Source organism: Muntiacus reevesi, chromosome 1, assembly GCF_963930625.1.
Source record: "Muntiacus reevesi chromosome 1, mMunRee1.1, whole genome shotgun sequence".
Classification (NCBI taxonomy): domain Eukaryota; kingdom Metazoa; phylum Chordata; class Mammalia; order Artiodactyla; family Cervidae; genus Muntiacus; species Muntiacus reevesi.
Window position 1 is genome coordinate 247202685 of NC_089249.1, and position 17475 is coordinate 247220159.

Here is a 17475-nt window from a genome sequence, read left to right on the forward strand (position 1 = left end):
TCCAGGATGTCTGGCTCTAGGTGAGTGATCACATCATCATGACTATCTGGGTCGTGAAGATCTTTTTGTACAGTTCTTCTGTGTATTCTTGCCACCTCTTCTTAATATCTTCTGCTTCCATTAGGTCCCTACCATTTCTGTCATTTATTGAGCCCATCTTTGCATGAAATTTTCCCTTGGTAACTCTAATTTTCTTGAGATCTCTAGTCTTTCCCATTCTATTGTTTTCCTCTGTTTCTTTGCATTAATCACTGACGGAGGCTTTCTTATCTCTCCTTGCTGTTCTCTGGAACTCTGCATTCAAATGGGTATATCTTTCCTTTTCTCCTTTGCTTTTTGCTTCCCTTCTTTTCACAGCTGTTTGTAAGGCCTTCTCAGATAGCCATTTTGCTTTTTTGTATTGCTTTTTCTTGGGGATGGTCTTGATTCCTGTCTCCTGTACAATGTCACGAACCTCCATCCATAGTTCATCAGGCACTCTTTCTATCAGATATAGTTCGTTAAATCTATTTCTCACTTCCACTGTATAGTCATAAGGGAATGATTTAGGTCATACCTGAATGGTCTATTGGTTTTCTCCACTTTCTTCAATTTCAGTCTGAATTTGGCAATAAGGAGTTCATGATCCAAGCCACAGTTAGCTCCCAGTCTTGTTTTTGCTGATTGTATAGAGCTTCTCCATCTTTGCCTGCAAAGAATATGATCAATCTGATTTCAGTGCCGACCATCTGGTGATGTCCATGTGTAGAGTCTTCTCTTGTGTTGTTGGAAGATGTTGTTTGCTATGACCAGTGCATTCTCTTGGCAGAACTCTATTAGCCTTTGCTCTGCTTCATTCTGTACTCCAAAGCCAAATTTGCCTGTTACTCCAGGTGTTTCTTGACTTCCTACTTTTGCATTCCAGTCAGCTATAATGAAAGGGACATCTTTTTTGGGTGTTAGTTCTAGAAGGTCTTGTAGGTCTTCATAGAACTGTTCAACTTCAGCTTCTTCAGTGTTACTGGTTGGGGCATAGACTTGGATTACCATGATATTGAATGGTTTGCCTTGGTAATGAACAGAGATCATTCTGTCATTGCCTTATTGTTATTGTGTTATTTTTTAACATTATTTGTATAGGTTTGTAGAAAATATCTTTACATGTCAAGGAAATGATCACTTTTACATGAAGAATTTTTAATATTTTATATAATTTAAGTAGTGACAGTATCTAAAATATAAATCAGGGAATTATCAATATATCTTTAAGTTCTGGAAAATGATTTCTGTGTGCGTGTGTGTTCATCGCATGTGCTTTATTTGCAGTATTCCCAGATCAGTACTAATTTCTAATTAAAAGAAATAAGAAAACAACATAAGTTCAGTTTTTATTATTGCTTCTTTAAAAAAAAAAAGCATCTCTTTCTTAAACTTCGTTAACAAAGATGCTTGATACAAGTGCAACACTTTTGTTCTGAGATTTCATAAGAGTTTTAATTATTCATTTTAGTCTTAAATATATGTCAAAATTGGGTGAGAATTTAGTTAAGAATACCACAGTTTTTATTCTGTTTTTTTCCTTCTAGTACAGCATCGAGCAGCAGTTATACTTTGCTTAAGAAAGTTTGCTGCATACACTTGTTCCCAAGGTACTGTGCTATGGCCTTATACTGTTTGGATATATCTGAATGTAATATTTTATTTCTCTTATTTTTACCAGTAATATCTAGTAATATTTTAAGCTTGAAGTGTTCAGCAATGCTTAGTAGCTAGTTAAGTAGGAATTGGTGCATTATTAACTTTCATCATAGCAGCAATAGTAGTGGAAGAAGTATTTAGAGTTGTTGTTTTTAATATTTCTTCTGTGGGATATAAGAAAAGAGGAAAATATGGTCAGTTTCTTCATCTGGAAAATAGGAACACTAATAGCATTTTCCCAATGAGTCTTTAAGTTTTAAAGAATTAATGCATGTAAAGCACATGGATTCATGTCTAACATACAACAGCTTCTCAACAAAAAATATCTTTTATTATCATCTATCAATATTAAATCCGAACTCAAGAAAAAGCATTTCTACTCAAAATTTCCTGAGCCATTGAGGTACACTAATAATTCTTTTCTGGAGGCAGTTCTGCTCCTAGAGGTAAGTGTTAGGACTTAAGAGAAGCCCATAGATGTTAGATGTTTGCTCCAGGGTCAAATTTGTCCATGAAAAGGATATTCTTTCTCCATTCTCAGTAAAACATAGAGTGCTCAGCAATGCTCAAATCACTCCCTAAATCTGCTAAATTAAGTCCTTTTCTAGGAAAATTACCAAGTGGAGGGAGGAAAACAACTGCATGTCATCCGGTATTGTGTGCACACTGAGGTCTTTAATTACATAGAGTTTGATTCTGTGCTTGACCAAGAAAGAAATGTGGTTCTGCTAATGAGTTGAGCACATAGGAATTTGGAGATGTTCATTGTCAACAGTGCTTCCAGGAAGAGTTTCCCCTCCATTGTCGTGGTTCATTATTGGATTATATGATTTTCATTTTTTCCGTCCCCAGCCTTACCACTTTAAATGTTCCATCCTTTGCAATCAAATGCAATTCTTAAGCTTCATTTAGAAGTAACAATAGTGGTGTTCTATGGAATGGAAAAAGAAAAGGAAGAAAAAAAATAGAGATGAGATCTAATTTACCAGAACACATCTTAAGAAATGAGAAGAAGATAAACCTGTCCCTGGGAACCCACACACTCCAGAATAGGGCCTAGTGTGGGGAATTCACAACGGATTGGGGTTTTACAGGCAGATTTCTGGGAAACAGGGTTTTGTTGGAATGGGGAGTCATAGAGCTATGGGTCTGTAGCAAAAATATTTGGTAGCCCTGTCTATTTAACAGCCTCCAAAATACTTCCAAAGGTCACAAATGCTAAAAATAATAGAAGCAAGTATAGCCAACTTCCCTGGGTTGGGAGGAAGCTCTGGAAAGTGAAGGTGGTGTAGAACTAAGCCTCTGGATACAGGGGGGAAAAAATCAACTTCCTCTATAAATCTTGGTTTGCTACTATGTTCACCTCTTGGTTTCTGTCACTGATCATGCAGACAGGAGAGCACCTGGTTAGCAGTCCAAAGAACTAAGGACTTATTACTACACCATGACCTCATCTATCATCTCTTTGAATCTACATCCTTGAAAGTGAAAGTGTTAGTTGCTCAGTCATGTTTGACTCTCTGTGATCCCAGAGGACTGTAGCCTGCCAGGCTCCTCAGTACATGGGATTTTCCAGAGAATACTGGAGTAGGTTGCCAGTTGACATTCTTGAATGTCCTCTTTTGATGGTATGAGCCTATGATCCTAGTTTTCAAGTGCAAGGGCTGAAATCAGAGGGTTAAATGTAAGCAAGATCCTTTCTAAGCAAGCCAGGCTGTTTTGATGAATACATTTTTGTATAAAGTCATGGATTTTTTTGACCACAAAATCATTAATCTTATCATTCTTCCAGCTGCCTCTACCTCCCACCTGTTTCCCATGCATTTTTAGATTGTTTTAAAAATCAGCCTCAGACAAACCAACATGGATTTATAAAATATGATTATTAGACTATATCTTGCATTTTAGGATTTTAGAGCTGTTGAGGCATTCAGGAAATTTTAGGTCCAATTTCTATATTTTCAGGCAGAGCAGCAAAATGATTTCTATTTGAAGATCAGATATTGCAACTGTCCTGCCCATAACCCTCGGGCTCTGCTTTCCAGTGCACTTTTCCTGACTGCTAGACCCACATCTGCATATCTTTGCCTAAGGGCTTTCCCTGGCCTTTTGGAGGCAACTCTGCCCACACATATGGCAGGCCAGAGATGCCTGGGGAATTATTGCCCTATGCTCCAGCATCCTTTTGTCAGTGATAGAAAGTATATATGATATACTTATCATATATAAGTATCCCAGTTTCATCTCCATCAGTTCTCACCTTTGCCTGTTTAAGGAACTCTGAGGCACACGTTCTGCACTAGCTCCCAGAGTTACCAACATTGGTAACCTGGATAGTTATCACTTATAATATATATAGTGTTATAGTTTCCCCTATATTGACATCTTTTCCTTCCCTGACTTAACTTCCATATTACCTAGGTTCCCTAGATTACCTTCCAAATAGCTGCCATTTATGCACAAATCTTAACCTCAGGTTCTACTCCTGTGGGAATTCAAAGATACCTCTGTACCTTGCACATACTTCTACCATGTTTTCCTAGCAGAAGGATTCCTAATGGGTTGCTTTTATTGCTGTGACCCCTACCAGCTGATAGATTTGTTGATTATTGTCAGTGACTTTGCATCGTTGCTTGCTCAGGCTTTAGTGCAGTCCTAGCATGTTGTAAGATGTGGTATGTCTCTGTGGCAATGAATTAAATTGAATTTCCAAGACTTTTTCATTGGTTACTCCAATGCTGGAAAGAAGTGCTCAGGGCTCTTGACTCCTATGTTTCTCTGCATGCAATAGCATCATCCATACCTTCTGTGATGGACCTCTACTGCTTATGACTACCCAGCATGCATTCCACCCTAGACAATTTCAGTCCCCATAGCTAGGGTGTGCCTTCCAATTCATATAGTCCTTCCCTCTGACCATAGTGATTTGTTCAGAGATCCAAACTTTCGGAACTGCTGAAACTGAGAAGCCTATTCTTTCTCTCTTCTTACTTTCCTTTCTCCCTTCCTCCCTCCCTTTCTCTCTCTATCTCTTTATTTCCTTCTTTTATTCATTCTCTCATTATTACTAGAGTTATTGAGCTTATAGGAATGTGAGCCTAGAGCTTGCTGATGGGCTTCTTTCTACCCAAAGAAGAGAGCCTGCTCAAAATAAAATCAATAGAATAAAAGTTAGAATGAATGGTGCAGAGGGAGAGAGAGTAGAGAGAGATTGAATCCTAAAGACACTGTCTTAGTTCTTGCATACAGATGTGCTTAAAAGATCTTGAACTTTTCAACTATGTAAGTCAACATATTACCATTTTTGCTTAAGTCAAAATGAGTTTCTTAGAGTTCTTGAGTTTCTTCGAGTTAAATACAAACTTTAAATTATTGTTCCCAATTAGCAGCAGACCCTGTTCAGGTACTAGACATTCAGAGATACAGGTACTTTCACTGTCAATGGAGAATTTGCATATGAATGAATAATTTAAGGAGTAATATGATAACACTTCCCTGGTGGTTCATCTGGTAGAGAGTGTGCCTGCAATGTGGGAGAGACCTGGGTTTGATCCCTGGGTTGGGAAGATCCACTGGAGAAGACTGCCTGCTCCAGTATTCTGGTCTGGAGAATTCCATGGACTGTATAGTCCATGGGGTCCCAAAGAGTTGGACACGAATGAGTGACTTTCACACACATTATAACACTAGGTTTTTCATTTTCTTGCTTTCCTTTTTTTTTTTTTTTTTTTGAGCCACTGTGTTTCTTCTCTTGGCTTTCTCAAGAGACAAAGAAGCTGGATTATTTTCCTTTCAGTTTCCCCAGTCACAAAGAATTCCTTTCTGGTACTTTTTTTTTTTTTTTAAAGGAGGCCAGCATATCCTGGTTGCTTGTTCCATGTGATGAATGTCCCCATTGCTTATTAACCTTCAAAATAGGCAGCCCCCACCATTAGGGCTTATGGTCTGTATGAGACAACATAAAAACAAGACACATTCTCCCCCATGCACATTTCAAATGAAATGTAACAGGAGAGAAATAAATAAAAATGGAAAAAAAATGCCTTAAATGGTTTATGTTGGAAAATGTTATATGGGCAATAATGGTACTTATATGGGCTTTGGGCAGAGACTTTGATAATGAAGGTTAAATGAGGGAATGTTACAAAAAATGTTCACTGTTCATAAAAATAAATCTCTGGTATGAACCAGAATGAAATAAGCAGAGTTGCAGGCACTGAGAGCAGCTGGGGTGACCTCAGCCTCAGGTTGGTAATAGCCAGACTCGCTGGAACCACACACTCTCACCTCAGCAGGATTCACTTAGCTCTCCATCACAAGGACATTGAGTTCCATGGGCCTGAGAGGTGGCTCTTCAGCTGTCACTGAAAAATAAGGACATTGTCCTTTCTAGCATTCTTCCTTTTTAGGTCCTGGCAGGGTTTCCAGGGACCCTGTCTTTCTAGGTTAAGTATCTGTCCAGAGGTTTCAAATGCAAATGTCCAGCAGCAGGTTGTGAAAGAGTAAAATGGACTTGAAAGGGATAGTGGCAAATTGGAGAAACATGTGCCATATGAGAGGGTCACCACTACTCAGTTCAGAAAGTGGGAATGCCAACTTAGTGGGGTTAAGTCTTCCCTTTTTTCAAGGGCAAAACTGGAGTTCTCAATTTTATGATTTTTTAAAAATAATTTTCAATATTTGTAACTGATTTCGGTTATATATATATAACATATGAATATATGTATATGCATATATATTAATATATGTATATAGATATTTATGGGTATAGGGGAAGAATACATGTCTAAGGGGCAAAACTGGCCTAACAGCAGCCAGTTTGGAATCTATTGTAAGTGAATGCTGAGATTGTAATTATCATTGTTTACTTTCATTGATTTAATAATTCATTGATTATTGCTGTCGAGCTGTCAGATAAAGGTCCTCCATAATGTCTAGTCCTGGAGGCAAGAGCGTATATTTGAAACAGTCATTCATTAGCATGTACTGTGTGCTGGGCATTTGTCTATCAGCTTCACATGGATTATTTCATTATATTCTCCTTACCGTCCAAAAAGAAAGCACCAATGTTGGCCCATTTATAATAAAGGAAACTGAGGTTTCCAGAAATGAAGTATTTGATTGACCACAGATATTGTATAGGACACCTTTTGTATAGCACCTCTCGTCATCTTGGCCTTGCCACTGTTTCCAGCCAAGGCTACCACTCCACCTCATGTGCTCTGGCTTCCATTGGCTGCACAAAGATATTAATACATCATGGGGCAGCCCTCTGCCTATGGGGGCAGGAGCTGATGGATAAAGGCTTTTGTCCCTGGCTGACAGTTCTGACACACATTCTGTAAGACTCCTCTGAAGGCCTTGTGTGAAGTAAGCAGTCACCTGTAGCAGTTATCACTTTCTTGTACTGGTGTTTTCCTCCTTTCCTATTTACCTCCCTGCCACTTATTTAGGGAATCACATTCTCCCAGTAAACCACCTATACATGCCACATCTTCATCACAGGCTCTGCTGTTGGGGAAGTCAAGATAAGATAGTAAGTGGTAAAGCTGAAATTATAATCTAATTTTGACTTGTCTCCAAGTGAATACTGTATCAAATCAGTCTTCATGTGATTCCTTTACCAGCTCCTTTCCAGTCTGATTGGTTGTGAAATAAAGCTTTTGAGTTAAAAAAGGCTTTGAAAGGATTCTTGACCAGCAGAAAGGGAGTAGTGTGGGGTAGTTGATACACAGAAAATAAATAGGAGAAACAAGGCAAAATGTAAGTTTAGTTCATAATACAGTTAATTTTTTGGCACTGCTTATGTGTTTGTCACTGTGCCAAGTACTAAGAAAGGAATGCAGAATTATGGAAATGAAAACTATGGTAGAAAAGACTTATTTCCCAAGATCTTCAGTGACTTTCAGCAAGAATGTCAATTTCAAACGCCCGCAGGGGCCAATGAGACCCTGGAGTTAAACCAGCCTGGTCTTTGTTTGCATATCAAACACAACTGTGTAGTTTTCAGTGCTACACAGAATTAGGCTTTAGGTTTTCTCCCATTTTTCTTCTAATACATGGCTGTCCCAGTCTGCTCATTTTCCCATTTTGGATAGACACGAAGGTACAAAAATAGTTTGCTTTCATTAATTAATAAAAATTGAGATACAATTGGTATATAACATTAAGTATAAGGTGAACAGCATTTTGGTTTGATACATTTGTGTATTGCAACATGATTATGATAATGTTAGCTTTAGCTGACACTTCCGTCTCATCATGTAACTGTCCCTTTTTTTCTTATAACATTAAGACTTAGTTTCTTAGCAATTCTGAAGTTCATAATACAGTATTGTTGACTATACTTACTATGCTGTGCATTAGATCTCCCGAAATTATTTATCTGCTAGTTTCAAGTTTGTACCCTTAAACACCATCTCCCACTCCCCTACCACCCAGCTCCTGGTAACCACTATGAAAAGTGAAAGTGTAGTCACTCAGTTGTTTCTGATTCTGTGACCCCACGGACTATAGCCTACCAGGCTCCTCTGTCCACAGAATTCTTCAGGCAAGAATACTGGAATGGGTGTCCGTTCCTTTCCCCAGGAGATCTTCTCAACCCAGGGATCAAACTCGGGTCTCTGCATTGCAGGCAGGTTCTTTACTATCTGAGCCACCAAGGAAGCCCTGGTAACCATTATACAACTCTCCATTTTCACTAGTTCAGCTTTTTTTTTTTTTTTTAAGTTGCAAATATAAATGATATCATGCAATATTTGTCTTTCTGACATCTCACTTAGCATTATACTCTCATGATCCATCCATATCGTTGGAAATGGCAGGATTTTCTTACTCACGGCTTTATAATATTCTATTATATATCTCTATCACATCGTTTTATCCTTTTCTCTGTTGACACAGGTTGTTTCCAAAGCTTGTCTATTATATTATAAATAATGCTGTAATGAACATAGATGTGTATATATCTCTTTGAGATACTGATTTCAGTTCCTTCAGATGTACACCCAGAAATGGAATTGCTGGATCATATGGTAGTAAATTTTTTTTTTTTAAGCAACTTCCATCCTCTTTTTTTACAATGGCTATACCATTTTACCACCCCACTGAAAGATTCCCTTTTCCCCATATTCTTGTCAACATTTCTTATGTCTTGTCTTTTTGATGATAGGCATTCTGACAGGTGTGAGATGATAATCTCATTTTGGTTTTGATTTGCATTTTCCTGATGGCTAGTGATATCAAGCACCTTTGTATCAATATATACCTATTGACCATATGTATGTCTTCTTTGGTAAAATGTCTTTTCAGGTTTTCTGCCCATTTAAAAATTGCACTATTTCCTTTTTTTGCCCTTGAGTTGTATGAGTTATTTATATGTTTTGGGTATTAATCCCTTATCACATACATGGATATTTTCTCCCATTTTATAGGCTACCTTTTCACTTTATTAACAGTTTCCTTTGGGCTTCCCAGGTGGGACAGTGGTAAAGAATCTGCCTGCCAAAACATGCTGTGCAGAATACCATTAGTTTAATGTGGTCTTACTTGTTTCTGTTCGTTTTTGTTGCCTTTGGTATTGTGTCTTAGGCAAGAAATCATTGACAAGACCAATGTTAAGGATCTTTTTCCTTATGTTTTCTCAGACTTTTATGGTTTTGGATCTTACATGTAAGTCTTTGATCCATTTTGAGTTAATTTTTGTCAGTAGTGTAAGACAGCAGTCTAGTTTCATGATGCATGTGGATATCCAGCTTTCCCAATGCTATTTATTGAAAAGACTGTACTTTCTCCATTGCATGTTCTTGGCATACTTCTCTTTAGTTGACATATATGTGTGGGTTTATGTCTGGACTCTATTATGTTCCACTAGTCTTTGTGCCTGTGCTTTCCTTACAACTGTAAAGAAAGCAGCCCCTTAAGGTTAATAACAAATGGCAACCAAATCTGCCATCCTGTTAAGGGAATATGATAGAGTCTGGGAATTGGGGAGGATGTCCCGTCTATCAGCTATAAGTCAACTCCAGCTGGCTGCCACTGTGTAGGAATGTTGGTCTCCTCATGCCAAATCTCCTAATTGTTCAAGAGTAGTTGAAAACCCAGAAATATCTGTGAAAATCTCTAGATTTTTAAATGTTAACAGTGATTTCAAACTTCTTAAACAACAGATAAGTCAACCATGACGGAGCAAACAGAACACATCTGCAAGTTGTATTTTATACACAAGCCACTGGTTTGCACTCTGTGATATAGGCTCAGCCCTGTTTTCCTCCCAAGCCCTTGAGCTGTGATGATGAAAGACTGGGAAAAGTGGCATAGGATGTGGGCTGCCACTGAATTTGTCTCTTAGGATTCTCTTCACTTTCTATTTTTAGAGAAAGTAGGTTAAGACTTCTTTATTTTTGTGTGTGTGTGTGTGCGTGCATGTGCACATGTGTTTGCTAAGGGTTCAGAAATAGACCTAATTTAAGAAAAACACACAAGCAAATACATACATTGATGTTCTTTAGAAACTATGAAGAGGGCAAGGAAAAACTAATTAGCCAAATAAGTGGCTTTTGCTGGTGGATGGTGGTATTTGAACATGTAGGTAGAGTTTAAAAAAAAAAAAAAAAAAGGTTTCTTAAATCAGGAAGAAGGGAGTGTAGAACTTTCTCTTTTTTTTTTCCTTTGTGTAAAATTACCATGTCCCCTAGCCAGATTTCTATTGGCCTTGATGATTAGTTGGCTATTTTAGTAGTTCATTGTCTCATCCTTTAGAAAAAGCCCCTCCTAAATGCGACTCACTATGTCATAACTATATAAAATATTCATTGAGATGGTGCTTTTAATGGATTTGTTTGGAATGAACTTGAGCAGAGGGAGCCATCGCTGATTTGTGGAGCAGCAGGACAGTTTCAGGGCTGTGTCTGCCCCAAGCATTGCTTTGTTCAACAAAGCCCTCCACCTGCCCTCTTTGCCTGCAGGCTCTATAATCTGAGAGTTAGGCACTAAAACCATACTTTTGGGACTTTTCAAGACTAGGATTTGTATCCATTTTTCATTAAGGTGTTCGAATGTGGTGTTTTTCATGTTGTGTTCAATAGAGGTCTACTACAGCTTGTCTGAATTATACTGGAGTGTTCATGCCACGTAGGATTCATTGCCTAGAGTGAGTTCTTGAACTCCAGAATTAGACAAATTTGACTTTGAATCCTGACTCTGTCACCTACTAGTTATGTGACCCTCAGGCAAATACTTTAACATTTCTTAGTTTTAGTTTCCTTATCTTTTTAATCTAGAAAATGCTAGTACATACTTCATACAGAATATGAAGCTTGAATGGGGGTAGTTTGCAAAGTACACAGTCTAGTGCCTAGGACATATTAGAAACTTACTAACATTCACCATTATTCTCTAAGTAATACCATAAATCCAACTGCTGCAGCATATCTGGGACCGCTAGAGGTTTATATGGAGTCTTCTGCTAGACTTGCCATGTGGTTCTTTTCTTTTACCAAACTTGACAGTAGAGCAGGGATAACTGAGCACCTTGGAACGAATGGAGGAATTGTGGACCAGAGAGGATAAGGGAAATAATCAAGACTGTTCTGCAAATCAGTGATAAGTCAGACCAGGGAATATAACTGAATATTTTGACCCCTTTCTCAGCATTAATTACAAACCTTTAAAAAAATCAGATTAGGAGCTTTTCTTTTTTCTTTATTTTTTGCAGCCAGAGTACATCTGAATCTAAAATCATGCCATCATGACCTCCACTATTTCATTTCTGTGTGTGTACCTCTTTACTTTTTAGTTCTAAGTAGTCACCTTCTTGCCAATCTTTTGCAATATGAAATAAAAAGTCACAAAAATCTTCCCTATCTTAACATGACCAGCCTCAAAGCCTGGAGTCTCCAGGCCCAGCCCCAGCCCCAGCAAGCATGCTCTCGTTTTGTTCCACCCCATTCCATTCCCTCCTGATTCTGAACACTGTGTGTCTGTTAGAAGGAACTGTAATCCATTTGGGGAATGACCTTGGGCAAATTACTTCACTTTTTGGGTCACGGTTTCTCCATCCTTAAAGTGGAAAAGATGATTAATTTCTTAATAAGGGGATAATAGCTCCCCATAAAGGTATGGAAGGCATTTGACAATGATCTGCTTTGCCTGTTGCCTTCTGGGCCTGGGCGGGGCTGGGGTTTTATTTTTATAATCTTCAAATTGAAGACACAAATAATTTTCATAAGGTTGCTGAAATAATGAAACAGCTATTTCTCAGGGCAAGGTCCAGTGAAGTGGCAAGGATGGAGCAAACATGGGGGAAATGAGCCAGAGGTGGCCTCCGATAAGCTCTTCCTTGGTGTCTCAGTCCTGGGAGGGAAAAGAGGCTCCTCAAGATCCTGATTAAGCAGGGACTGCCAACGGCACTCTCTGTATCCAGGCAAACAAGAGCTACCCCTCCCCCTTCCCTTTTACTCTTAAAACAAAAATCTATCAAGATTTAATCACATTGCTTTATCTCCAGGACCTAACCTCTGAGTGTTCCTGAGAACATTTCAATTTGTCTCCAGGCTCTCAAGCATATGCCTCGATGGGAATGTGATCCCTTTAGGCTTTTTACTTGAGTGGAAGAAGCAAAGATTGCTTTTTGTTCCCCTTTGACTCCTCTGAATTAACATGAAATTGAAGATGACTGTAGTTAGGGGAAGAGAGAGAGAGAACAATGAGAAGGGAAGTGAGGAAGGAGGCTTAGAAAGCCAGTGCAAAGAGTATGTCTTGGAACCCGAGGGGAGCTCTGTGTTCATCAAGGTGATAGTTTCCTTCCAGGCCATCATCAGAATGAGAACGGCTCACCCAGCCTCATTTAAACTCTTTCATCTAGGTCTCTGAGGCCCTTCTCTGGGGAGTGCTCTTTGGAGTGTGAATTCCTCCAAGCTCATTATCTCAGTGTAAGTGCAGATGCTACCCCCACCCGCCTTTGGTCCTTCTTCCACTGCAACCACCCTTTCTGGGCTCTAGGACCAAACTGATGCTGGCAATAAGGGTGACTGCATCTTAATTGTGTAATCGAGAAACAACATGGATACTGATGTCTCAGTATTAATTAATGGAATCTAATGTTGTGGCTGTCATATCAATCAGTCACTTTTTTTCAGAAAAGTAATTAAACCATGGGTAGGAGTTTGGACCACAGGTAGTGGTTTGGAGGACTTGCCTGGAGGCTCAGTGATAAAGAATTTGCTTGCTGATGCTGGAGATGTGGGTTTGATCCTGGGATTGGGAAGATTCCTGGAGTAGGAAATGGCAGCCCACTCCAGGGTTCTTGCCTGGGAAATCCCATGAACAGAGGAGTCTGGAGGGCTATAGTTCATGGAGTCACAAACAAGTCAGACATGACTTAGCAGCTAAACAACATGGGATTTGGAAGCTCTCTATACAAGTCTAAGGGTTGACTGGGATTGGTGAAAGGACCTGCCTCTTTGGTTTAAGTTGTGTGTGAACTTTGTCTAAAACAACAGACTTAGATTCCAGTGCTGAGAGAATGGGGAGGCATAAGGGGAAAGGATTTTTGCTGCCTTTCACCCTCATTCCCTCCTCACCTTTGACACTGGCTTGTTCCTTCCCACTTCCTCCCATGGGTGTCCCTGCTGTGTGCAGGGTAAGTCCACCCATTTGCCCACTAAAATGAGGTGTGAAATAAACGGTGGCAAAAGAACTCCATGAGGAAAATTTTGGTAGAGCATATAGGGATATAGTCACCAGATATTTTGTGGTCTGACAGAAAGGCTTGGATTTCAATATTCTGTCCTTCTGAAGTGTCCTTTATTTGCATTTTTGGATCCTTCTTTCCTTTTCCTCTTTCTCTCTCCATCTCTTTTCTTTCCTCTTCTTTCTTTCCTTGAACAGAAGTCCTATTTATTTCAAAATTTTTGAATAACATTGTTTTTGGATTATGAATTGAAATGATATATACTCATTATAAGAAAATCAGCTAAAGAAGTATGAAAAGAATGTCATTTGAGAAGTAATAACATTGAAGTGTTAGTGGTGATAAACTCTATGCTAACTGCTTCACATATATGATCTCATTTAATCCTTTTGACAACCATGTGACAAAGTTACTATTATCACTTGTGTTTTGCAGATGAGAAAACTGAAACAGAGAGGTTATGTAACTTGTCTAAAGTCACATAACTAGGGAGCACTAGTGTAGACTTCGAACCCAAGTGGTCTAACTCCAGAGTCTCTTTCTTATCCAATGTGCTCTGTGTTGCTCTGTGCTGTGCCAACTACACATAAAGAAAGACAGTGCCAACTGGGGAGACTTCCAGTCACTCAGATTAGTCCTCCTTAGGAACATCTGGTCCAAAGAACTCATCACCCTCCACACTAAGGCTCTCTACTTCACAGGCTCAGAAGCCTGTCTTTTACAGGGATGAATCAACATTACTAAATTCACAGAAACAGCTATGGTACTGAGACTATTAATCTCATTAATTTACAAAGAACAAGTCTAGGGAGACTTACCTATCAGTACATCCTCATTCTACAGTAGAACTGCATGGGAAGCTAACCAATTACTGTTTCCTTGGACTAGAGAACCTCAAGTCAGTGCATGGGAGTCATTCAGCTAACTCTCAGCTGAGTTACCTTTTCAAAACAACTGTTTTCCTCTTCCCCTACCTCCCTCATTACAGGAGTAATGGAAACCCTAATACACCAGTGCATTAAGCCAAGTCATCTCTCTTCTTTATCCTATGACTGACTACTCTCAATCCTGATAACACATTGGTTCTGTAGACTTCTTTCTACCATCAGTTAGGCTACAGTCAAGTCTTTTTGGTCTGGGAGTCATTCTATCTTTTAAAGTTAGCATATTTCTGCTTGTGTCTGCCAACTGTTAATTTAAGCTCAAGTCTTAAAGGGCAAATTTAAAAAATTTTATGGAAGTATATTTTTCAGATCACAAAATTTTAAAGATAAAATTACACTCTTTTAAAATGTACAATTCAGTGGTTTTTATGAAGTTTACCAGGTTGTGCAGCCACCCTCCTAATGCTTTCATCACCCTAGTAAGATCCATCATGCCCATTAACAGTTAGTCTCTGTTACCTGAATTTCATAGAAATGAAATCCTACAGTATGAGGTCTTTGTGTCTGGCTTCTTTCAATTAGCATAATGTTTTGGAAATTGATCCATATGGTCATGTGTATCATTATGCATTCCTTTTTATTAGTGAATAGTGTTTCATTGTATGGATATGTTATGTTTTATTTATCTGTTCATCTGATGAACATTTGAATTGTTTCCATTTTTTAGCTATTATGAATAATGCTGCTGTGAACATTCATGTGCAACTCTGTGTGTGGTCATATGTTTTCATTTCTCTTGGGCAGATATCAATGAGTGGAATTGCTCAGTTATATGGTAGATTTATGCTTAACTTTTTGAGAAACATCCAAAATATTTCCCAAAGTGGCTACATCAAAGGGCTGTTTTACTGGCCTAATTTCCAAGTTGTTGGCCTATCCATCATGCTAGCTCCCCAGGGCTGAAAATAAAAGGAATGAAAATGACCCATAATCTCATCCTTATTAACATTTTATTGATACATACAAAATTGTTATTTTATGTATCATACTATATAAATACAAATGTATAAAATTTTATGCACAATAGAGTAAAACATTTATATATGTGTGTTTGTATTTCATGTCAAGAAAACTATGTGTCTATATAGAGATATGTATATAAATATTATACAAGATGAAAATGTACATATACATATACTTGGGACACATTATATTAATAATTGAACTTTTTAAGCTTAGTTATAACTGAATCACTGTCATTTATCTGTACTATTAAATATGAAGTAAATATGATTTTTTAATATCTTATTAATAGAATCCACATGATATACCATAGTTTTTTAAACCATTGTCCATTTTTGGACTTTTGTGTGGTGTTTTATTTACATCTAAGTCATAATTTTTAATATACATATACCTTCAATATAAAATTTTTATCTGGGCTCTATCTCATGCATTTCTTGAATACTTTGATATTTCATGGCTGTATATTCACACTTCATCAGGTTTTCCCTCTCAGTTGTCTCTTGGTACAATGTGAAGTCTGGTCCTTTCACCCAGGGAATCACTTAGAAGGCAAACTTCTTTTTAAAGTGTGTCTGTTTCTAATAATATGAAAGCTGAAGAAAAAAAAAAATAAAAGTCACTGAGTCATGCCTGATTCTTTGTGATTCCATGGACTGTAGCCTGCCAGGCTCCTCTGCCCATGGAATTCTCCTGACAAGAGTACTGGAGTGGGTTGCCATTTCCTCCTCCAGGGCATCTTGCTGACCCAGGGCTTGAACCTGGGACTCTTGCATTGCAGGCAAGTTCTCTACTCTTTGAGCCATCAGGGAAGCCAAAGGGTGATGTAATTTAAAAAGCAACCTCAAATTGTGAAATTATTTGTTCTAGTTGTCTGAAAATACTGTTGGTAGCTTGCTGGTGATTGCATTGAATCTATAGATTGCTTTGGATAGTATACTCATTTTCACTATATTGATTCTTCTGACCCATGAACACAGTATATTTCCTCCATCTATTTGTGTCCTCTTTGATTTCTTTCACCAGTGTTTTATAGTTTTCTATATGTAGGTCTTTTGTTTCTTTAGGTAGATATATTCCTAAGTATTTTATTTTTTTCTTTGCAATGGTGAATGGAATTGTTTCCTTAATTTCTCTTTCTGTTTTCTCATTGTTAGTGTAGAGGAATGCAAGGGATTTCTGTGTGTTAATTTTATATCCTGCAACTCTATTATATTCATTGATTAGCTCTAGTAATTTTCTGATGGAGTCTTTAAGGTTTTCTATGTAAAGGATCACATCATCTGCAAACAGTGAGAGTTTTACTTCTTCTTTTCCAACCTGGATTCCTTTTATTTCTTTTTCTGCTCTGATTGCTTTGGCCAAAACTTCCAAAACTATGTTGAATAGTAGTGGTGACACTGGGCACCCTTGTCTTTCACAATCTGTATGGAAATACAAAAAACCTCGAATAGCCAAAATAATCTTGAGAAAGAAGAGTGGAACTGGAGGAATCATCCTGCCTGACTTCTGTCTCTACTACAAAGCCACAGTCATCAAGACAGTATGGTACTGGCACGAAGACAGAAATATAGATCAATGGAACAAAATAGAAAGCCCAGAGATAAATCCACCCACCTATGGACACCTTATCTTTGACAAAGGAGGCAAAAATATACAATGGATAAAAGACAACCTCTTTAACAAGTGGTGCTGGGAAAACTGGTCAACCACTTGTAAAAGAATGAAACTAGAACACTTTCTAACACCATACACAAAAATAAACTCAAAATGGATTAAAGATCTAAATGTAAGACCAGAAACTATAAAACTCCTAGAGGAGAACATAGGCAAAACACTCTCTGACATAAACCACAGCAGGATCCTCTATGACTCATCTCCCAGAGTACTGGAAATAAAAGCAAAAATAAACAAATGGCACCTAATTAAAATTAAAAGCTTCTGCACAACAAAGGAAATTATAAGCAAGGTGATAAGACAGCCTTCAAAATGGGAGAAAATAATAAATGAAGCAACAGACAAACAAATAATCTCAAAAATATACAAGCAACTCCTGCATCTCAATTCCAGAAAAATAAAAGACCCAATCAAAAAGAGGGCCAAAGAACTAAACAGATATTTCTCCAAAGAAAACATACAGATGGCTAACAAACACTTGAAAAGATGCTCAACATCACTCATTATCAGAGAAATGCAAAT